Source organism: Mus pahari, chromosome 2 (genome assembly GCF_900095145.1).
Source record: "Mus pahari chromosome 2, PAHARI_EIJ_v1.1, whole genome shotgun sequence".
NCBI lineage: Eukaryota > Metazoa > Chordata > Mammalia > Rodentia > Muridae > Mus > Mus pahari.
In genome coordinates, this window is record NC_034591.1 from 162426482 (window position 1) to 162450740 (window position 24259).

Below are 24259 nucleotides of genomic sequence, written 5' to 3' on the forward strand. Positions count from 1 at the left end.
TGAACCATTGTTGGGATTTGGACTGCAGACTGTAAGTCATCAATAAATTCCTTTACTATATAGAGACTATCTGCAAGTTCTGTGACTCTAGAGAACCTTGACTAATACATATCCAACCTGAGGCCTCTGGGCTGTCTGTGGATGGAGACAGCTACAAATGCAGAAAGCACAAATGTACTCGACACATTATAAATTTTCTTTGAAAAAAAAGTTGTTGCCTCTTGCTTATGTGACTTTCAAACATGGACTTTGTAGATGATGCTGCTGTACCAGCTATGTTGCCAAAATCCTTGGCCCATGGGCGGGACACCCTGGATTCAAGGCATAGCCCAGGATCATTTTTCTTTGTGCAATGTAGCCCAAAGAAGTCACCAGCCCTGCTCTAGGAGTTTTACATTATCATCCGGGATGATCACAGCTTTGTACTTTACATTTAGGTCTGGGATGCATCTTGAATTAGTTTTTCTGCAGGCGTAAATCCCATGTGTATGCCTCGCTATTCTTCTATTGTTGGTTGAAAATACGGTTTCCCTCATCTATTGTCCTCTTTGTCTATTTATGGGAGCCTGTTTCTGGGTTCTGGCTCATTGATGTCTTCCTTCACTAAAAATATACTCTTTTAATGGCTTGAGGTCTATTAGCCTCAAAGTTGGGGTGTGCAAATCCTCTAATATCCCTCCCCCTTTAATGGGAACTACTGTAATCAGTTTTTGCTTTTCTTATATTATCTTCAGAGTCAGACTGTCAACATCCACAAGATAATCTGTTTGTATATGTAATGGTATTTCATTGAATTTATAGATTGGGCTGGGGAGAACAGACAATTTGAAGTGTTCTAATCCAGAAAAAGGCCCTCATGGATGCTACCACTGTATTACTGGATGTTCTCATCCAGACTATGAAGAACAGATGCTCTTGTTTTACAGTGTCAAGACTCAGGTACTATCTGTGTAATATGTAACCAAACATTGTTTCATTTGTAATAATTCCCTTCCCTCCCTCCCTTCCCCTCCCTCTCACTTCATTCCTCCCACCCCTCCCTCCATCAACCCCTACCTTTCTCTCCCCTTCCCCCTCTCTCAATAGTCTTCCCCTTGCTTCCTTCCTCCTTCCCCCTTCCTCCCTTCCCCTTCCTCTCTCCCTCCCTCTTTACCCCAACTGGAAATTCCTCACATTTATTTATCGACTTAAAGAACCACTCTTTCATTTGTTCTTTTCTGTGTTTCTCCATTTTCATTAACTGACTTATTTCTGTTATCACCTTCCCCTTCCTTCTTTAGACTTGGCTTGCTTTTCTGTTCCTTCCAAAGCACATAGGCGGAATTATGGACTTCAAAACTTCTATGTTTTCTAAGATGTGATAAATCTCTCCAAAAATACTGCTTTTGTTCCATGCCATACATATCATTAACTTTTTTTTTTTGCACATTTCAAAATGGGTTAATGTCCCTTGATACTTCTTCTTTGACCCACATGTTATAAGTCTGTTGACAATTTGGGGGTGGGCAGTTATATTTCTCTATTACTGATTTTTCAGTTTAATTCCCTTATGCTCAGAGAGCCAAATGTGATTTCTAGGCTCATTAGTTGGATGAATATGTTGTATGGCTAGATGTGGCCTATTGTGGTAAATTCTCCATGAGAGTTCAAGAATGGGAATGGAGTCTTTCACTGAATGGAGCAGCCTGGGGATGCCATTTGCATCCATTTTATTGCTGGAGTTCCAATTCTGAGTTCGACTGAATTCTGTTTCTCTTCTTCCTGCAAGATCTGCCAATTTCTGATAAAGCAGCATCGGAATCTCCTGCTCATGACCATCTGCATATTCTGCTTCAGATCTACCAGTTCTTTGACTCAAGTATTTCCCCCAAACACAATTTTCACAATGTTACATCTTTCTAAAATACTGACATTATCATTATCTTTTATCCCCTCCCCTTCCTGAGAACTTTGCTCAGTCTGAGTCTGCAGTATGACAAAATGAATGATAAAAACCAACCTAAGGACAGAAACTTTATTTTAGGTCAGTTTTAGGGATACAGTCTACCATGTTGGCTCACAGTTTAAAGGATACAGTCCATCATGTTGGCTCACAGTTTAAAGGATACAGTCCACCACATTGGGGAACTGATGGTTACAGGAACATAAAGTAATTATGTCCTTGAGTCTATATCTTATTAATAAACCAGTGAGTAAAGTGTTCCCTGTGTTCTGTGATGTTACTAATACAATAATTGAAGTCTAGGAAGGCACAATGAATGTTTTCTGGCTAGAATGTAGAGGGCACTTTACTTCTTGCTCTTGTACTCAATACAAGGAACATTCTAGTGGACTTAGCCAGTAGCACAAAGGCTCCAACTCCACTCCAGGCAGACAGTGTCAGTAGTGATTCTGAGAACACCCTTCTGGTATCTGCTGAAGAACTGACTGTACATGTGGGGAGAGACAGGAGCTTCCCACATCATTATCAGAGATGTTGTGTTAGTGTGTGAAAACATGGCCAACATTGTTTTGGTTTTGGTTTGGAGTTTTGGTTTGTTTTGGTTTTGTTTTTTGTTTTTTGTTTTTTTCCTGTTTGTATGCCTCCTAAATTTTGTAGTGCTTGCCCTGAACTTTGGAGCAAGTTTTACAGACTTCACATTCGTGTTCAAACATGGAACATTCACATTCACGCTCAAACAACATAATGCTAGTGCACAGATGGTGCAAAGTAGTTTCAACTCCTCCAACCTCCCTGTCCATTATTTTATTATTACAGTTCATTTTGTGTGCACATAAGCACACACACGTATAAACGTACATATGAATTTTAAAGATGTACTGCTAGCATTCTTTTACTCACAAAAAGTTGTTAGTTCAATTGAGAGTAAAAGAATGTTTGAACTTTAATTTATCAATGGTCTTCGCTTCTTTACATAATGTACATTTCTTTCTAAAAATGTTTTACATTGTTCCCAAAGCAGAGCTACTGTTGTCAGCAGCAACAACAACAACTTTTTAAAGTTGTTTGTGTGGAAAATGCTGGGTTTTTTTTTATTTTTTTTAAAAGAATAATTATTTTACAGGGCTAAGAATCCAAGGATGGAGAGATGATCTTCTCCAACAACATAGGTGTTTTTCTCTATCTTCTTTTCCTTACAGAATTTCTGAGAAGATGTCAGATGTCTTATTTTTGTTCCTTTCTTCCCAACAAGTTCTGTTTTGTTTTGTTTTGTTCTGTTTTGTTTTGTTTTGTTAACTGCCTCTGGCCTTCTCTGGAATTTTTATCTTTTAATGTTCTGAAACTCATCTGTGATATGCACAGCAGTGAGGAGGACTCATCTATCCTGCATAACGTCCTCTGGGGTTTGTAGTCTGTAATTTGGTATCTGACAATACTATGAGGGTGAACTTTGGTCATTTCTGCTTTTTTATTCATTGGGGAGATTCCTGTTATACGGATGTCCCACAGTCTAGAAATATGCTGGGTCCCTGCCTTAGTACTTTTCTATTGTGACCAAGGCAACTTATAGAGGAAATAGTTGATTGGGAACTTATAAGTTTCTCACGGGGGTAGAGTCCATGACCATCATGGAGGAGACCATGACAATAGGCAGGCAGGAAGGCATGGTTTTAGAGTAGTAGCTGAGAGATTGTATCCTGATCCACAATCACCGGACTGGTCAGTGTAGTGAGAATCTTGGTTTCTTTTAAAACCCAGTTATGTTACATGAATGTTTTTGTTTTAATTCCAGGTGTTGGATAAGAGAAGGCTTCACAGCAGGTGATTATGATTTGCCTCATGCACTAGCAGGGGTGTGATCTTTCCCAGCTGCAGATAGTTTAATTCTGGAGAATCTGGAGAGGGTATAAATGGAGAGCCCCGAGAGAGCCTAGTGCAGCTACAACTCCCCTGATGCTGCCCCTGCTGTTGCTGGTCTCTGCTGTTTCCTGCTGCTGATTGCTAGTTTGGTATTTGTGGATTGCTGGATGTTCTGATGACAAAGATTGGACTTGACCCTAGGAAGCGATGCCCCTAATCAACAGGAATCATTCTAAAGAGGTCTACACCTCCTTTCCCCTCTAACCTTCTTTATCTCCTACCTAATGTTGGGCGGTTGGAAGGGATTAGGGTAGAATAAGATTTGAAAGGGTGGTAAATAAATATAAGAACCCAATAAAGCAGTGAAAAAACATATGCCAACAGGACAGAGAACGCTAACTGGGAATGAGTCTTTGAAACCACAAAGTTCTCCCCAGTGACGTATCTCCTCCAACAAGGCCTGGCTTCCTAATCCTTCCCACACAGTTCCACCCACTGGGGACCAAGTACTTGTGGGGAGCTATGGGGGCCACTTGGCAGGAATCTGACATTGGCCAAGGACAAGGAAATGAGCTTCAGGCAGGAATCTGATATTAGGTCATGACAAGGGAATAGGCTCAGGCAGGAATCGAATTTTAGGCTAGAACAGGAAAGTAAGTTCAGGCAGGAATCTTAATTTTAGGGTGGAACTAAAGAAGTAGACTTCAGGCAGATTTTTGGTCTTGAACGAGGAAGTAGGCTCAGATATTTTGGTCATCCTGATAAGTCCTTAGAAACAGTGATCACAAGAGTGATCACAGGACTTTGCTTATTGCCTTGCTTGTTCCTTGACTATTTGAGTTTCTCGTACTGTTTGCCCTTATTGCTTGCATGTAATTAAAATAGTATAAAAGCAGATTGGGAAAAATAAACCTGCCTCAGCCTCAGAACTGGCTGGGGTCATGCTACAATGTTGTCTAATTGTCTTTTTTCTTTTTAATCCTCACCCCTGTGCTAGAGAACCTGTTGACTGACTGAGCTGGCTTGGTCCAGTACTCAAATAACGGAGCCAATGGGGGCTCTCAGTCAAACTAACACAGTCCATATAACCATCAGCTCAAAGGTCACAAGGAAACACAGGCACAGCCTTCTCTTGTTAAATGTACATATTTGCCAGTACACTATAATTTTCAGAGTTATAATGTCTCTAGGGGAAAAAAAGATAAGAATAAAGGTTGTGGAAAAACACAACTAGAACTGGGGAGAAATCTCAGTAGGTAAGTGTTATTGTGCAAACAAATGGACCTTAAGCAGAGTCTAGGTCCCCAGAATGTACATACATGCTGTGTTGGCATGGAAGCTTAACTTGTGATCCCATTGTGGGGAGGGCAAAGACAGAGGATCTCTAAGGAAAGCCCACAGGGAGATTAGACTCTGGGTTTGATTGAGAGAACCTGTTTCAATGAAGAAGGTGAAAGAATGACTGAGGGAGATTCCCAGTATCAACCTCTGATCTCTGCATTCACATACACACATATGCACCCACACATGGGTGAGTTGACATCATTGCATACACATATCTCTGACACACATACATTGAAAAAAGAGAGAAAAAAAAAAGCTTTCCCACCTCTTTCTACTTGACAAAGGGACTAGATAGTAAAAAGTAACTCATAGATGAAAGAGAAATCAGTGTGCTTCTGCATTCCAGAGGCAAGTAACAATGGTAGGAAGAAACCTCATGGGGCCCAGGTTCACCCCAGCATTGTCCATCCCTACAGAATCCCCTTACCCTGGAGTGGTGGTATAGCTGTGAATATCAAGGATGTCAATGCTATGATTGTATGTTACACACTGAACATCAAGTTTCCAAATCAGTAGGTTCAAGTTCCTCAAAAAAAGACTGTCCCAAGTAGGCAGGGCTCACTGGGTGTCAACCCTGGCTAATAGCCAGCAACAAAATGAAGACCTGGGTCCCAGAATAGCCTAAAAGAGCTGGTTATAAATTCTATCTGCCATCAGCTGGGGAAGAGCTCCCAAGAGAACTTTGAATCACCAATGAATGGGCTGAAGCTGAGAGCAAGAAATTCAGTTACAGGCAGTTACAGGTTCCTTTTTGCCTGGAGAGCTTACCCCAGGCCTTTGAGAGCATGTGTGCACTCCCTCGAACACCAATGTGATGGTAAGTGGTTATTCAGCAACAGAGAATGGATACGACCACCCTGAACAAGAAGTAAAGTACAGTCTTTCCGCTGTGAATTAACATCGTAGGCATGTCACCAGCTTTCTGGTTGTTAAACACTGTATTTTTATGGTTCTATGTAGATAAAAAAAAAAAATCAAAGCTATTCTGTGATAATACCAGCAGAAACTGCATTTACTGAAACAGAAAGCACTGGAGAGTAAGATTCCTCTCTTATCTAAATGAAATGGCTTTTCATTTAGATCTTAGGGTATTGGCAGAGTGATCTGTCGTATGATTTTATGTCTAGAACATCTTGTACTTTCTATCATAAATATTTGTTGTGTAGGGTTGAACAAGATACTAAGCTGTTGAACAAAGATGATGGAGAAGCTTTGAAGGTAGAGATTAGTCAGTATGATAAATTGTTTCTCAAGGTTGGCCAGGAGCAACACGGGGTGCGAGATTTGACCTTGTACCATTGTCTTACCAAGCCTCCGTGAAGATGAGTTTGTGTTGGGAGAAACTGCATCGGCGTGGGGACCCAGAGCCACACTGCACTGTCCGGCATCCTGTCTCTGACTTAAGCTATTGGAGAAGATGGTTTGCAAGAACCAACATTCTTAGTATAACTCTCTGCTCAGCCCTTCAAAAGTAGATTAAGAATCTTAATTCTCACGGCAGCTAAGAATTCTCACACAGGGCCTGCACTGAGTCTTCTCAAGAAAAGGCCTGCCAGTAATCAGGTAAGTAGAGGAGGATTTGCAGGGGAAACCTTTCCCTGCTGTGCCATTGGCTATTGGTGGACTCACAGAGAGGCAGAGGGAGAGAGGATCATTGCTTCCAGTTAGGAACCTACTTGTTACCCCCAACAAGCTCCAAGTATTCACTCTGATGGCCTTGGCTAAACTAAAGGGTCACAAAACAAACTTACAAATGTGAATCTGGGGAAAGGGACAGTTGGGGGTTGGAAGAGGGGTGGGAAGCAGTGGAAGGGAAATGGGAGGGAGTGGGGACAAAATCCTCAGAAACTGTCAAAAAACAAAATTAATCAGTAAAAAAATAAAAATAGGTTAAAATTAGAGAACCGTTCAGCCCAACAGTGGGGAGAAGGAACTTGTAGAGTCCACCTCCAATAGAAAGACAGGGCATCAAGTGGAGGGATGGGGTTGCCGTCCCCCAGTCAGAAACTCTGACCCAGAATTGATCCTACCCAAAAGAACTGCAGGGACAAAAATGGAGAAGAGACTGAGGGAAAGGAAATCCATTGACAGACCCAACTAAGATCCATCTCAAGGGGAGGCTCCAAGGCCTGACACTATCACTGATGCTACGGTGTGCTTACAGACAGGAGCTTAGCATGGCTGTCCTCCAAGAGGCCCAACAAGCATCTGACTGAGACAAACTCAGATACTGACACCCAACCATTGGGCTGAAGTTCTGAGCCCCTGTGGTTGAATTAGGGAAAGGCTAGAAGAAGTTGAGGAGGAAAGTGACCCCATAGGAAGACCAGCAGGCTCAACTAACCTGGACCCCTGAGATCTCTCAGACACTAAGCCACCAACCAGGCAGCATACACTAGCTGGTCTGAGCCCCCCAACACATGTAAACAGAGGACTGCCTGGTCTGGCTTCAGTGGGACTGAAGAGACTTTAGGCCCCAGGGAGTGGGCAAGGGGAGTCAGTCAGGGGAAGGGGTGGGAGACATCCTCTTGAAGACAGAGGGAGGAAGAATGGGATGAGGAACTGTGGGAGGGCAGACCGGGAGGGGGGCAATGACTGGATTGTAAAAAATTTAAAGTAATAATAAAAAAACAAGTTTATGGTGAAATTGTGCCCTAGGAATTTCCTGGGACTGGTAGAGATGTGAATGGCTTAAGCAACAGAAGTCTTTCACATTTCTGAACTTTATAGAGCCACACTACCTTGAGAAGCTGTAGAAAGGTTTTTGTTTGTTGGGTTTTGGCTCTTCAACTTCGGGCTGCCATTTGCATTTCTTGGTCTCTTTGGCACCCGTGTCTAACCTCCCATAGCCATTCTGTTACAGGATGCTAATTGACCATTTGTCTTGGAGCCTTCCTATGTGGTGCAGGATGGTTCCACTGCAGAATCTCTAGCCACCTGGGCAGAGGCCCCATCTCAAGCCAGTCAAACACACAAGTTCCTTGCCTGGCAAGACCATATGCTTTTTCTAGGCCTCTACCCAGCCCACCAGCTGAAATGTGTTTACATCCTTCTCAAGTATCGGGTGTTGAAGCCTTACCCCCAGCACTTCCAAAACATGACCTTCTTTGCCACAACAAGGTTGTTGCAGATGTCATTACTCAAATTAAATAAAGACACTGGGATGAGATGTAATTCATCATGACCTATAAGGGAAGTGTGGATGCAGACCCAGGCACAGAGAAAGAGACCTATGAAGACACAGGCTGGCTATGGTGGCTAGTCCTGGTGTCAACTAGACTACTTCTGGAATAAATGAAAATTCAAGTAGTTGGGCACACTTGTAAGGGAATGTTCTTGATGGGGTCATTTGAGTTGGGAAGACCCACCTCAAACCTTCTAGTGTCAGCTCACATAAGAAGACATGGAAGAAGAAAGCCTTTCTGCTTTTGTCTGCCTGTCCTCACTCTTGCTGGTGAGCTCATCTGTCCTAATGCTGAGGCATTCCTTTGCTGGTGTTAGAACCTACTTCTTCAGATTACAACATAGATTTAAAACAAGCAGCTCCCCAGGAATCCTCGAGATCCCAGCACTAGATTGAGACTGCTAAGACATCCAGCCTCATGGACGGAACCAGACTCTTGGCCTTTGCATCAGGAGACAGCCATTATCAGGAGACAGTCATTATTAGACTAGCCAGACCATAGCCTATAAGCCACTCTAATAAATTGTGTCTGTGTCTGTCTCTATGAGTGTCTCCTCTCTCTCTCTCTCTCTCTCTCCTCTCTCTCTCTCAGCTCTGTTCCAGAGAACCCTGAAACACATGGCTTTATATTTCTGCTCCCCACACTATCAGAGATTGCCAGAAGACCACTAGAAGCAGCACAGAACAAACTCTCCTTCACACCCAATGCGGAATCAGCCCAGCAGACATCTGACCTTAGCCTTGCAGCCTGCAAAGTGCCAAAAGGATGGTGTAATAGTGGTTCTTGCAGACTAACCCACCATACGTATGAATACCATTCACATGATAATATTTAAATTATTTTCCTTTTATTTTATAATAATGCTGCATTCACCTATGGTTACTCCTCAGAAAGTGAACCTCTTAATTTCTCACTTTACAGATAACCATAGTGAGCAATTAACTCTCCACACATTTCTTGTTTTGTGCATTCTTTTGGATATGCCCTAATAAATAGAAATCTTTTATCAAAGGGTCTCGAAAAATAAAAAGGAAGTGTGTTGCTAAATTACTTTCCAAAAAGTTATGACCCTTGTGTTACCTATGTCACTAGGGTTTTTTTCATGTTTTATTTTGCAATACTCGGGGTTGAATCTGGGACCTTATTGTGGTAGGCAAGAGTATTGTCTACCCTAGAACTGCATTCTCAGCCCTATTTTTAATTTTTGAGATGGGATTTTCACATTTTTAACCAAGCTGCCCTTGAATTTTCCAGGTAGCCCAGGGAGGCCTTGAACTTGCCACCCTCCTGGCCTAGCATACTGAAGATCTGGGGTTGCAAGTGAAAGATTTCCATATCTTGTTACCATCATTTTCCTGGATCATTTCAAGTATACTCACAGAATTTGGGTCTGAGGACACATTCAGATATTTTCTTAAGAGGAGTGTGCGTGTGCATGTGTGCGTGTGTGCGCGTGTGCGTGTGTGTGTGTGTGTGTGTGTGTGTGTGTGTTTAACTGCATGTTTGTCAGGTCCTGTTCACTTCTCTTGCTTTTACATAGCTACCTATGCAAAACTATCTCTGGTTTACACTTCCCTTAACATACATAATTAAACAGGGTCCAGAATCAGCAAATTCAAGAGAAGTGTGAAATTTTTTAATGGATGAAGTTCCTTAATTTTGCTTTTCATGATTCAAAGTTGGTGTTTTTGCGTGCATGTCACCTGTCATAATGAGAATCAGAATAATTTGGGGGCCGTATTCCTTCCCATTTTCCTTAACTGACTATAAATTTGGAAGACTATCTTCCACATTGTGCAGAGAACTGAGGTGGGCGTTGGCCAGGTTTCCTCTCTGGTTGGGGCAAATTCTGCTCTCCTGCCTGTCCGTCATTCTATGACTTCCTGGGCAGCTGCGGGGTTTCTGTCTAAAATTTACCAACAACTAAATATAAATAAAATAAAATTGTTAAAGCTACCAGGAGAAAAAAGAAAGCGTTTTCTGGGAAGTCCCAGAGAGTGCCTCTGCCTGTTTCTCCCACCACCTAGCATCCAAGGTCCCTGAGCATCAGATAGCAAGAATCAGGTTTCTGCTCTCCAAACCTCAAAGCTCCCTGTTGCCTGCCCCCTCCCATCCCCCCCACACACACACCTGCCACCCCTTGACTGTTTAAAAGCCCTTGAGCTGGCGCATCCCTGCAGAGCTCCTCTGCAGCCTCTGTCCACCTGGCGTGTGGTGCGGAAGAGATGGATAAATGGGATCTGGAGTGTATTTTGCTAGTGCAATAGGAAGTGATCGCTCCTGCAGTGAATCAAATCAGACTCTTTCTCTCTCTTCCCCTCCCTCCTTCCTTTGCTTTTCCAGACAGGGCGCCATCCCAGCTAACTTTCCCCTCACCCAACAATGCACACCAAGGGGGAGCACACCCGAAGCCCAGGCGATGCCATCCTCGGGGCCTGTACGCCCGAGGCCCCTGCACTCCTCCCGCCCTGGCAGAGGCCTCGGCTGGGCGCCCAGCAGCGACCAGGAAGGTCGGAGGGAGGGTGCGCTCCTCCCGCCCCACACCCAGTCTCAGAGCCGGATATATAGAGAGTCACGTTTGGGAGCTGGGAGAGCAGAGGCGCGGTTCAGAAAAGCTCGAGAGCCTCCTTCATCTCCGGGAGGACCGTGATCACCAGCCGGCAAATCACCCGCACTGAAGCAGCAGGTACCAGGACGAAGAGAGCGGGCGGGGAGGCCAGAAGGTTAGGCTAGGGGGACCTGCGGACTGTGGCTGCAAAGCAGGCAGGCGCTAGGAGAGAAGCGGTGGCCCTGCCGCGTCCCTGGCCACTCACAGTCCTCCAGAGTCCTGTAGGCTCTAGGTATCTCTGAGTCTGCTAGGAGAGATGCACAGCCGTTTGAAAACGGGAAGGGCTGAGCAAGGTGAACATGGGGACCTCTCATTAGTAACTGGGGACCAAGGGACAGAGGTATCTGATTGGTCCCACCCAAGCCTTCCTAGTTCAGGAGCTACTCCTAGAGAGCATATATTTCCAGGCCACATGTACAAAGCTCCCCTTTCATGTCCTCCCTTACCCACTAGCCCACCTCAGGCTGTGAGCATCCAGACCCTCACTTAGAGATTTTTCAGGGTCATAAACCCCAGGGTGAAGTAGGCTTCCGTAGGCAAATAGGTCTGTCCCTGGTCAGAAGTTTCTGACTTCCTCCAGTGACTTGGGCACCATGGAGAGAACAAGGGGGTAGGTGCCAGGGCCTCCAGCTAGGACAGGTGGCTTAAGGAAGGCTGTTCACACACCCCTGGGGGGTGAGATTGCAGTCAGTACAATTCATGCCCAAACTAAGAATGCCTTCCCCCTGTCGGGGGCTCCTGTCCCCAGTCTCCTTCCTGTCTCCTTTTGGGGTAAGATAATGAACAATTTTTTGTCTTCCATACATTACGTACCTACTGTTGAGCTATCGTGATTATTATCTCTGTATCTGCAAGACTCTGGCTACCTTTTGGGTCGTGCTCCATCGTTTGTGAGCAAGGAACCAAGTGAGCAGGAAACTCAGTAGGGTTGTGTGTTTCTGCTTGTTTGAGGCCAGAGTTTGGCATTGCAAATGGAAGTGTAAGACTCAGCCTGTAGCTCCACAGTTTGTCTCTCTGCTTCTCCATCTACGTGACCTAGAGATTTTTCTTGAGGCCATAGTTACTCTAAGTCATAAAATAGGGCAAAGAGATTAAATAAAATTTAAGGTGGCTTACAAACTGCACAGGTACTCATTTCAGCAAAATTCACATCTTGGGCTTTGGCAGTGTCTAGAGATAACCAAGAGGTTTCTCCTGACCAAACTTCAGGGACAGTGATTTCGTTCATAGTGTTTCTAAAGGCCTGTGCCTTTACTCTTTATTTCCCTTATTCTAAGGGCATCTTCCACTCCCATCACTCCAAATGGTAATATTAGGCTGCCATTGTCTGTCAGAGAGAAGCAGGTCACAGGTCAGCATCCACACCACCAGGGGACGATAAGTGATGGTGAACTCCCCCAAGGAAACAAAATGTGATCCAGCTTCTGAAAAGGGGCTGCCTCAGAGGGGCTGAGGGGTCGGGCAGCTTGTCTGTGTGTGCATCACTACGGTTCCTCAAGACCATAGACATCATGGGGACTGCAGAGATGGTTCAGGGGTTACAAGCCTTTGCTGCTTGTCTGAGTTAGGGTTACTACTGCTATGAAGAGACACATGACCACAGCGACTCTTATAAAGGAAAGCATTTAATTGGGGCTGGCTTTCAGGCTCAGAGGTTCAGTCCATTATGGTCATGGCAGAAAACATGGCCATGTGCAGGTAGACACAGTGCTGGTGAAGGAGCTGAGAGTTCTAAATCTGGACTTAGGAAGGGAAAGTGATACTGGAACTGGCTTGAGCACTTGAAACCCAAAGCTCACCCTCAGGGACACACTTCCTCCACAGCCATACCTCCCAATCCTACTCCCTAAACATTCAAATATGAGTCTGTGGGAGCTGTTCTTATTCAAACCACCATACTGCTCTGGCACAGGACCTGAGTTTTCAATTCCTAGCACTTATGTGGTGGCTTACAACCATCCATAACTCCAGTTTTAGGGTCTGCCCTCTTCTGGCCTGTTTGGGCACCTGGCACAATTGCCAGCATATATGCATGCATGCAAGCAACATACTCATAACATAAAGAAATTTAAATAAATAAAAATGAAGTTTTTTTAAAAAAAAAAAAAGAAAAGAAAAGAAAAGCAGCATTTAGTCAGCCTTAAGAATTCATGTTTCAATCCATTCATTCATTTTTTGACAGGATATCATGTAGCCCAGGCTGATCTTGAACTTGCTATGTAGCTTAAATTACCTTGAATATATAATACATATTACATAATATAATTTGCCTTCTTGCTTCTACTTCTGGAGTGTTGACATTAAAGGCATGCACCACCATGCCCAGTTTCTGCAGTGCTGAGGGTGAATCCAGGGCTTCTGTGTACTAGACGAGCTTTCTCCCAGCTGAGCTGCATCCCCAGGCCCAAAAGAGTTGACAAGCATCATTGCAAGAGGACCAGACCAGAGACCACCAGCCTACTTGCTCCCACCAGCATGATCTGACACTGGGGCTCTGTGGGGACATTTACTAGTGGTGAGCACGCATATGTCATGTTTGTGTTGTCCACAGACCATTCTAAGTATCTGATTAAAAGGGATAGAATATGAAATACACTTTCAGAAGGTCACAGCTTTCTGATATGCAAACATCTGCATTCCATGACTTCAGCAAGTCTTCATGGGTCCAGCTTTGTGAAATTCAGACTCAAAAATTGAGCTGAGCTCCACATCTAGAATTTCAAATAAATTTCTAAATGTCTATGAACAACATAAAACATGAAGAGTTAACCTTGGAACCATTACTATGATCTTAATAAGAGGCTTCACATCATCATTTCACGCTGGGTTCTTATTATCCCCCAACCCCAAATCGACAGCCCTAATTCAAGTGAGTCCCCTGTAAGTTAACCTGTCACTTGCCCAAGCACAGGTAACTTCCTGGAATACTGGGGGCCTGTGATTCTTGTGAGAGAGCAAGTCATATGTTTTCACGTCAAAAAACAAGGTGGATTGCCTCAACCATTCAGGATGTGCTTTATCACATGGAGATGCACAGTCAGGAGGTACATCAGAATGTGTGCTTACCCCTGACTGGAAGAAAGCAGAAAGTACCATACCCTTGTGGTGTTTGCCTTTATGAGCACCTGGCTGATCTAAAGTCAGAGTCATTTTCTGAGAATCCCAGGTACGGACCTGGGCAGTGTTCACCTTCCTAGCCAGTACTAAATAAAGCTTGCTTTAATTGGATAATTGTAGAAGTGGGCTTTCTCCTCCAGACTTTTTTTTTTATTAGATATTTTCTTTATTTACATTTCAAATGCTATCCCGAAAGTTCCCTATTACCCCCCCCCCGCCCCTGCTCCCCTACCCACCCACTCCCACTTCTTGGCCCTGGCATTTCCCTGTGCTGGGTCATATAAAGTTTGCAAGACCAAGGGGCCTCTCCTCCCAATGATGGCCGATTAGGCCATCTTCTGCTACATATGCAGCTAGAGACATGAGCTCTGGGGTTACTGGTTAGTTCATATTGTTGTTGCACCTACAGGGTTGCAGCCCCCTTCAGCTCCTTGGGTACTTTCTCTAGCTCCTCCACTGGGGGCCCTGTGTTCCATCCAATAGCTGACTGTGAGCATCCACTTCTGTGTTTGCCAGGCACTGGCATAGCCTCACAAGAGGCCGCTATATCAGGGTCCCTTCAGCAGAATCTTGCTGGCAAGTGCAATAGTGTCTGGGTTTGGTGGCTGATGATGGGATGGATCCCCGGGTGGGGTAGTCCTCCAGACTTTTTTTAAGCTGCTTCCTTAGGTTCCTTTGAACATCGTTAAGCTTTTCTTTATCTCCATTTCTTTACTAGCATGAGCATGACAATTTATCTGAAAGGTATCTGTATTATCTTTGGGCAAAGGAGAGATAATTAAACCATGCGTGGTAGAACATACGAGTAACAGCACTCAGGAGGTGGAGGCAGCAGGATACGGCGGGTAAGGCTATCCTCTGCTACACAAGAAGATCTAGGTCAACCAGTCTAGACTGAGAATGGAGTGAGATAAGAGTTCCAGGTGGGAGCACCGCCTCAAACAGTTTCACACTAACAGTGTCGGTATGAACGGATCCTATTTACTACAGGATTTAGAAGTAGCTTTAGGAGTATTGATCAACTCCTTTAAGGGGTTGTGCAACCTACAGACCCCTTATATCTTGGTAATAAGAAGAATCAAATGAAAAATGGCTAAGTAATGGAGTTTGATGTTTTAACTATTAATTAAATGTTACACGTACACGCCTGGAATTGTGAACCAAATGCCACGGACAACTTCTTGGAAGACGCTTGCTAAGCTGAGCCAGTGCTTGGGTCTAGCTCATCCTCACGCCGAGCAGTGACTGAACAGCGAGTCACTGGATAATATTTTCTTTAGTCGTGTTGCTATCTTCTTTGAATCATTTAATTTTGAAAATCCATGCACTTAAAATCTTGACTGAGTTACCTTTTAAATATCTAAGAGCTGTCAATCAATTCAAATCAGGGCCATTTTCTGCGAATTCCAGGGATAGTCCTGGGCAGTGTTCATCTTCCTGACCAGTACTAAATAAAGCTTGCTTTAATTGGATAATTGTGGAAGTGACCCAGCTTGTCCCTTACCAGGCTGACCTTTGTAACTCTTGTGCCCACTAAGGAGGAACTTAGGCACGTCTCCCTTCTCTCTGGTGTGAGACTTTTCCTTTCTTCCACAGAACTTCCTCAGGCATTGGGTCTGCTTTAGTGGAGATCATTGAAGGGTTTTCATCCAGAAGCTCTGCTGACCTACATTTTAAGAAAGTAAATCTACACAAAGCCAATAGGGAGAAGGGAGTGGAGGAATGAGGGACTGGCGTCAGAGAGAATTCAGGGCAGAATGCTGTCCAGAAAAGGCAGAGACGGCAAGGACTTGCTGAGCCTGGAGGACCATTTGCAATCCAGTGACAGCAAGGACTTGCTGAGCCTGGAGGACCATTTGCAATCCAGTTGGGTCCAGGGTGATGGATTCATAGGGAGGGAGACAGCTGGAAGAAGCTTGAGATCAATGCTTCTGCAGATAGTGCTAAGTTTTTTAAAGACTTTGACTTGTGTGTTTCATTATTACGTGTGTGAGCGTTAGGGGTAGATTGGAGTGTCAGTAGAAGCCCAGCATCAGATGCCCTGGAGCTGGGATTAGAGGTGGTTAAGACGCCCTGTATGGGTGCTGAGGCCCAAACTCTGCAAGAGCGGTCCTTGCCCCTCCATTGAGTCTTCTCTCCATCCATGTTGATGGCTTAAACCCACAGCAGTGGGTTCGCTGCCACTTCATTTACAGAACCCATAATAAGAACAGAAAAACAAAGCAAAACCGAAGGGATGCTGGCTGAGCAGTTAAAGAAAGGAAAGAGGAAAAGTTTACGTTTCAGGCTCATCTGCTGTTTAAATTATTTTTAAATCCACACTTGCATTGTATAATTTTTTTAAGGTTATCACCATGACAGATACAGCTTCTATTTTTCTCGCTTGAGCTTAGATGGGATTCGGTATAATTTCCTAAAATGGCAAAAACTAGGGAAGACAGGACTGAGCCTCATCAAGGGGTTTGTTCTAAAATGCAGCTCACTCCCTCTCTCAGAACCCTCCTCTACGCCTTCCTCTCAGCAGCTGTGCTCCCCAGACTGGCATTTGTGGGACACGTTTCTCAGGATATTAGCAGTTAAGTGAAGGAAAAGAACAAAAACAAGCTTTGATGATCATATAACTCTGAAAATGCTTAACTTGACCCAGTTAAGCAGTTTTACTACAGGAATCCTCAGAGCCCACAAAATACTAATGAAGACTGAGAATCATCAAAGATGAAACACGTCTCCTGTGACATTTCCTAAACCTATGACCTTCAAATGTCTCTGGTGGAACATGTAACAGAGTCAGCATTTGATAAGTCACTGTGTTGGGACTCCTGTGGGAAGCACTGTCCTATATTCACATATTTAGCCTTTAACATCCATTGCTCTCTGTTAACTGTTAGCTGCTCTCCACTCTTCAATGCTTTGGGCAAAGCAGAGGCACTGCGTCTGCTCGGCCAAGTGGATGTGAATATGCTTCCACATGGATGAGCAGGACCTGCAGTCTGGTTAGAAGGAAATCATCTTCTTGTTTGTTTTCAGTATCTGCTTTCCTGCTGAGGCTCTGCCCGGCCTTGCTGAGCCTGTTGGCATTTGTAGGTGAGGGTCTTAGGAGTGGTGAAGAGTTCCCAGGCAGAGCCTTCAGTTTCTCTCATTCATGTTTTCATCTTCTGGGCGTCACCTAAGACTTCAAACCTACCAGACTGACATGGTGTGGGCATTTAGGCAGTAATGGTTTTTGAGTGTTACACACCCTCTTCCTGTTGTTAGTGATATACTGACAGTGGCTACAGGCAGAAGTGCAGTCTGTGGCTGCAGAACCTTGCAATGGTGACAGTTCTTCAAAGAGGCCCATGCAGAATTAGATCCTCTGGTTTCGTCTGCTCGGAACTTAATCCCAAGTACTGGCCACCAATGGTCTGGGGTCAAATTTGGCTTCTGACTTTATATATCTTTCAAACTAGAAATGGTTTTTGTATTTTTTCGGAAGTTAAAAATATCAAGAACATTATTCTGTGGCATAGCTAAATTACATGGAATTTAGATATTAGCATTCATAAATAAAGTTTTAGCAGAAACTAGCAGGCCCTAACCTCATACTATTCATAGTTACTCTAGTGTTCCAGATAATGAATGAGACTGACAAAGCCTGGGAGATTTTCCCCCAGCACCCCCCTCCCCACCGTCCCACCCCCCACCCCCACTCCTACACTGGCTGATGAGGTGATTTTACTACCAGTCACTTTGTATCCATTTGTTTCTGTGCATTAAGGGGTAGAAGTCAGGTAGGTAACTTGACTTCCTAATTTGGCTCCTCAGCCAGCCATTCTCTATGGATGACCAGTGTAATTAATAATGGAAAGCCTTGTGAAGAACCCATCAACCTAAGGAGACAGCTTTTAAGCTACTCAAACACTTAAATTCACCCATGACAAATGTGATACAGGCTAGGGATGCCACTCTACTCAGTGGCAGAACACTTGCCTAGCATGTATGAGGGCCCAGGTTAGATGTCACTCCCCACCCCACTGTGGGGACAGGACGACATTGAATAAATATAACTACAACCTCAGGTGCTGGAGGAAGCCAATCCTGACATCACTGCTGAAGTCCTTCCTCTGAGCATAGATTAACCAGGAGTAACCTTTCTAGACTTTTATCTCAGCAATGGGTAAAATCTCTTCTTATTAACAGACACTTTTCCATGTCAAGAGTAGTAATTTGGAGATGACAAAGAAATGATTCTTTGTTCCCACTCTACATGATGGAGTGGGTGTAAGGTTTACAAGGTAGCCAGCATGACTTGGGCAAGGAATTTGGAGGGCCAAGGTCACATCATAGCATGTAGGATCATAAAGTAAAGTTCCAAAGCACCACGCTTAGCCAGCCGGTAGCTGCCTAGTCAGCACACTTTGTGGTATGCATTCACCAGGAAACCAGGCTGTCTTTCCGCACCCTTTTCGACACTCTACCCATGAGGAGAGACAGGGCTTTAAACTGGAAGTCAGTTTCAAATGAGGTCTTTCCTCCATCCTTGTCCCACTTCAGTCTGTTCCTGAATTGAGAGGGTTAGAGAGCACAGGCCCTTGTGGATCTAACAAGTGAGGCTTGGCCACCCACCTTCAATATGTCCACAAAAGAGGCAGTAGTGCAAAAATGGAGAAATGAGATCTGTTCAAGGTGGCTGAGTTGGGAAGAGAAACAAGAGGAGTCAAGAAGTGTCTCCAAGTCCTTGGCTTGAAGTTTAGGTTTAAAACAGAAGACAGGAAGTATAGCTAAGAGGGCCACAACAAGGATTGGTCCCACCCGTCCTCATTGTCCCAGCTTCAGTTTCTCCTGTAAGGTGATGGTCTGACAAGTTGTAGGAACCTTGTGAAGTCTTTTCTTGGGAGGCAAGTTCCTCTTCTGGCTGGCACCAACTCCAGCCTTTTCCTTCACCCAGCATGTGATTCCTAGGGAAATTCCAATTTCTTAGAGACTATTGTTCCAATAGTCTGATAGCCAAAGGGAGGGGCACCAGTGTCTGTTGAGGACATCCGCTCCCTGCCAGGAGAGTTATAATTCTGCACCTGAACCAGAGCAAAGAGGGTAACATACATCTTTATGTAGTCAACAGTGTAACGGAGTAAGTAATGAGCAAACTAGCCTTGCCGTAATTGTCAGACATGGAGAGTCACGGTGCTTTATAGCAGTAAAGTTTCAGTTTATGAAAGGTCTTATTAGATCTTTCACCCTTAACCTCTGAGTAAAGCAAAACTGTTTTCAAGCCACAGTTGATACAATGTGCCCCTTATGGCTTTTGGATTTAAAGCGTTTTAGGGGTTTTGGGGTTTTTGTTTTGTTTTGGTTTGGTTTTTTGCTTTTTTCAGAAACAAGTTTTATTATATTATTCTTTTAATTTTAATTTTTGAGATTATGTTTTATATACATTTTATATAAATTGTATTAGATATACTGATTAAATAGATATAATAACTCTGAGATTATATCATTTCTTCCCTCCAAACCCTCCCATATGTCATTTCTTATTCTTTTTCAAATTTACCACCTCTTTTTTCATTAACTGTCATTACATATTCTCATTCTCCCTCTCCCTCTCCCTCTCTCTCCCTCTCCTCCTCCCTGTCCCTCACTCCCTCTCCCCTCCCACTCCTCTTCCTCTTCCCCTCCTCCGCTCTTCTAAATGCATAAATCCAGATTGCTCCGTTTATATAATGTTACTTTTATGTACCTTTTTAGGGGTGACCATTCGGTATTGGATAACCAGTTAGTATGAACTTCCCTGGGGTAGAGGATTTCTCCCATTCTCAGCATCCCTTAATTGTCTGTAGTTATTTTGAGTTCTTATGACCTTCACTATTTATATTAACATATCTATGGATGTCCTCATTGCTTAGCTCAGGTTAGAGAGTCATGTTGATGAGAATTTATTAATATAAGCTTCTAATATTCCTAGGAGACTCAATCTCAGCTGAACCTGACCAGAAGCTTTTTCCCTAAAGATTAGCTTTCATGGTGCCAGAAGACCATGCAATATACATTAATACACATAATATATGTTAGTGGAAACTCTTATCGCTCTAGTTGGTTTTAAGATCTGCTCATCAATAGGGTAGTCATGCTTGGTACTGGAAACCTAGCCAACTACCTACAGTCACCACTTTACTAAACCAGAACCCCTAACTACAATTTAAACATCTGTCCTTGTCTCTCATGAAAGACACTGTTTTGCTTTTATGACACTTTAACTTCCCTGACTTCTCCAGAGATGGTGCCTAACACAGTACAGCAAAGTCCTGAAGATAGGAAGAGCAGGTAAGGAATTCCTGGGGATTTGTTGTGAAAAAGCAAAATATATCTACTTATCCTCAGTAGAGCCATTGTTAGGCCAGTAACTTCACTGGAGAAGAACAGGACAGCCGTAGGTGGCAAAACAAATACTCTTGAGAGCCAAAGAACCAGACAAAGCCAGTGTAGAAATGCCCTGAATTCTAGGTCATCTTCCTTAATGATGCATTGTTCATGAGAGGGCACACTCCACAAAAGTCAGCATATGCCCAGACGTATTGAGGTCAGGATGCATGGAAATTAGGAAGACCATTAAATTATGTGTCTGGCTTCAATATACTTAAAAGTACTTATGCACTTGAGGGAAAGTTAAATCCAGCAACTCATGAGAATATAGTAAAGAAAACCTAGTGGTTTGAAGGTGTTAATTTCCCTCAACAGAAATGGGCACCTGTTGTTGCTACTTTTGTCGTTGTTGCTGTTGCTGCTGTTGCTGTTGTTGTTGCTGCTGTTGTTGCTGTTGTTGCTACTGTTGTTGCTGTTATTGTTGCTGATGCTGTTATTGTTGCTGCTATTGCTATTGTTGCTGGTGCTGTTATTGCTGCTGTTGCTGTTGTTGCTGTTATTATTGCTGATGCTGTTATTGTTGCTGCTGTTGCTATTGTTGTTGATGCTGCTATTGTTGCTACTGCAGTTGTTGCTGTTGCTGCTGCTGTTGTTGTTGCTGTTACTGTTCTTATTGCTGTTATTATTGTGTTATTGTTGTTGCTGTTGTTATTGTTGTTGTTGCTGTTGTTATTGTTGTTGTTGCTGTTGTTATTGTTGTTGTTGCTGCTGCTGCTGCTACTGCTGTCACTGCTGTTGCTGCTACTGTTGTTGCTGATGTTGCTGTTGCTGTTGTTGTCATTTTCAGTAGTGGTGGTGGTGGTGGTGGTATTTTACCAGCAACTTGTACTTGTCAAACTCTCTCCTTAATGGAATTATGCTACTTCTTTTTTCTCTTCTAATATTTTGTTTCAGTTCTGTCAGAGGTAGTGACTATGCAAGTGCTATTGGGTATCTTTGAGATCACAGGATTGTGCTTTGGGTAAATTTAGGTCTTGGTTTCTCTTAGGATGAAACTTTTATTTTTCAAATTGAACTTCTCTGAACCCCTATTACCCTGTACCATGACCTCCTGCCTATAGCACATAGCACTCACTGCATATAGTTTAACTTATAGAATAATATTCACACCTCAAACTGTATATCATTTGAGGTCCATTCTTATATTTGGTTCAATTCCTTTATTTTATAAAAAACAAAAACCTGTCTATTTACTGTGTGCATGTACACTGCAACTCAAATCTTGTGACCACAGACAACAGGAACACGTTACTTAACTCTGCATTCATGGTGAACATCTTCTCATTTTGAACCATGTTAGTCATCAATTTAAAAATAAGGAATGCTGGTAGATCCTTACTTACTCTTCATCCTCCTGTCTAGCATGCATGAAGTCCTGGTTTTGATCTCTAGTGCTGAAATTACTGTAGTGGCTGAGATAGAGGCAGGAATTCAAAGTCATCACTGGCTACATGCATAGTTAGAGCCCAGCCTGAGATACATGAGGCTATTTACAAACCAACAAAAGGATGTGCTGGAAGCTGAGCTGAAATGCAATATTGGAAATTCCATTGGAGGACTTTACCAGAAACTCCACTGAGAGGAATCCCCTTTACCCAGCACAGGTTTTTGCTGAAGTTGTCCTCACATCTACTCTTCCCTGCTCTCTTTTTCTCCAAACCTGACAGACTAAGAGCTTGTATTCTCTAGCTTCCTCCTTTGTGTCTGTCTTTAAAGATAGGCACACAAACCCCTGTATCTATAAGTAATTATCTGCTGATAGTGGTGGGGAAAGTGAGAAAGGAAGGAGAGGAATAATGCCTGTGGGGAAGTCACAAAACTTCTGGAATGGCAGAGAGTGAGCAGTTAGAAGCTGCCCAGTGAGAGGACAAAGGGAACTCTGTTGTATGAAGTCAGCCTTCTATATTGCTGGCAACTAAACAAAATGAGTCCTCATCTGTCTATGAGAATTTGTATAGTGGAGCTCTTTGAAGTCTTCCCCAACCAGCTAGGGGCCAGTGCATCAGGATCTATGAGTGAACAGGTGTGGACTGGTATAGAACAGGTGTGGACTGCTATGAACTGAAGTGAACAGGTATTGACTGGAGTGAACAGGTGTGAACTGGAATGAACAGGTGTAGACTGACATGAACTGATGTGGACTAGTGTAGAACAAGTATGGACTGGTGTGGACTGGTAATACAATGCCATCGGAGTATTTCTGTCATGATTAGGTAGTCCACTTGCTTGGAGCATGTTCCACCTAGTTCAGGAAATACAGTCAGCAATTACCCATGTCACCACCTTCTTCCTCATACTGTAATTCAGACAGGCAAAGCCTTGGTGAGACTCTTACTCCATTAAGAATAGTTCTGTTTGTCTTCATTGCAGATACCCATAGCCATTTTCTGGTTTCCAATACTTCCATCTAGATAGGTCTTGGGTTTTCCTCCAAAGGGACACTGATACCTGAATCTCTGGATTGATGAAGCCAGCTGCTTCTTCCTCTTCTTTTCCCTCCATCTCTGCCCCTTCCCAGCCCTGGGCATCAGTGAGCCCTGTTCCTACATCCTTTGTGGTATGTTGCTGGTACCACACTGACCACGAACTGTTCAAAGCTGCTTGGCAGACTCCCCAGCCATCTCTCAGGGAAGGGAGAGGAAGCAGTAATATATAAGTGGTCTTGAGAAGAAGCCCTAAAAGGGGGAGGATTGGGAGGAGGGTGGAAAGGACTCCAAGCTCAGCCAGGGATTGGAGACAGGTATAGATGGAGGCTGTTGAGAAGGCATGTTCTAGCTGCCTGACCACCAAGTGTGATTATTGTGATAAGTGTAAGTGGGCAGGAACTGAGCCCTAACGGTTGATAGGAAAGTAGCAGAAAAGATTTCAAGTGTGCTTTCCTGAGGTAAAAAGCAGTACTCTGCATTTTCTTACAAAGCTGTTGGCAGCTGCTGCTCACTCAGGGTCCACATCTGCAGCCATGCGTCACATTCCAGAGCAGGAAGCATGTCTTGGCTTCTTTTTGCTTTCTTGGTACTAGTTTATGAAAGACAGAAATATTACTACAAGGATGAATTTACCAAGTATTGTCAATTTTCTGTCTGTTTCACATTGGAAACCTTAGTTGCTATTTCTCCTAAGTCGCAAGCTTATGGTTCCAAGCTCAAGGTGACCATAGACTATCACTCTGGTGGCACGACTCACAGTCAGGGAGGAATGGGGCTATCAGTGACATCTGGCTAGACTCGCCACTGATGCTCACAAAACATTCACCAAGTATATGTTGCTGTGTCACAAAAACTGTCCGTTTTGCCCTAGAAATTCTATATCACACACAGAGAAACCGAGACCCATGAAGTTTTAAGTAGAATTACCAGGCAGACATTACTATTAGGATATAGCCATTACAGAAGCACAACTTTACATAAGAGAGATATTTCCAACTCAAAAAAAAATCTACCTTGAGAGGTCTAGTATGAAAGATACATCAGTTATTAAGACACTCCAAATGTATTTGGATGCCATAGTCATAGTTAGCTTTAAAGTAAATTCCTGTTTCTATGAAAACTTATTCTATGTTCAGTTCTAATAACCCAACTCTCACAAATAGAGATATGGGTTCATATTTATGACTAAAAGTTTTGAAAATAATCACACTCGTAGATTAAAAATGAGGAGCTTGGAACTTGACAAGCCCCTACTTGTAGGTTGTCAGAGTTTTGCTGCTGTAATGTGATTGTCAAGAGAAGCAAGGGATGAAGGAAGGAAGGAAGGAAGGAAGGAAGGAAGGAAGGAAGGAAGGAAGGAAGGAAGGAAGGAAGGAAG

General features: G+C 43.5%; 1 protein-coding gene across 1 annotated transcript in view; it reads left to right on the top strand.

Moving 5' to 3' along the window:
• Positions 1 to 10910: 10910 nt before the first annotated feature.
• Far2 (fatty acyl-CoA reductase 2) overlaps positions 10911 to 24259 on the top strand; it is a 107744-nt gene continuing 94395 nt past the window's right edge. Inside the window, exon 1 of the mRNA XM_029534436.1 lies at positions 10911 to 11017. The gene's annotated coding sequence lies outside the window, so the exon portion shown is untranslated. The remainder of the gene's footprint in view (positions 11018 to 24259) is intronic.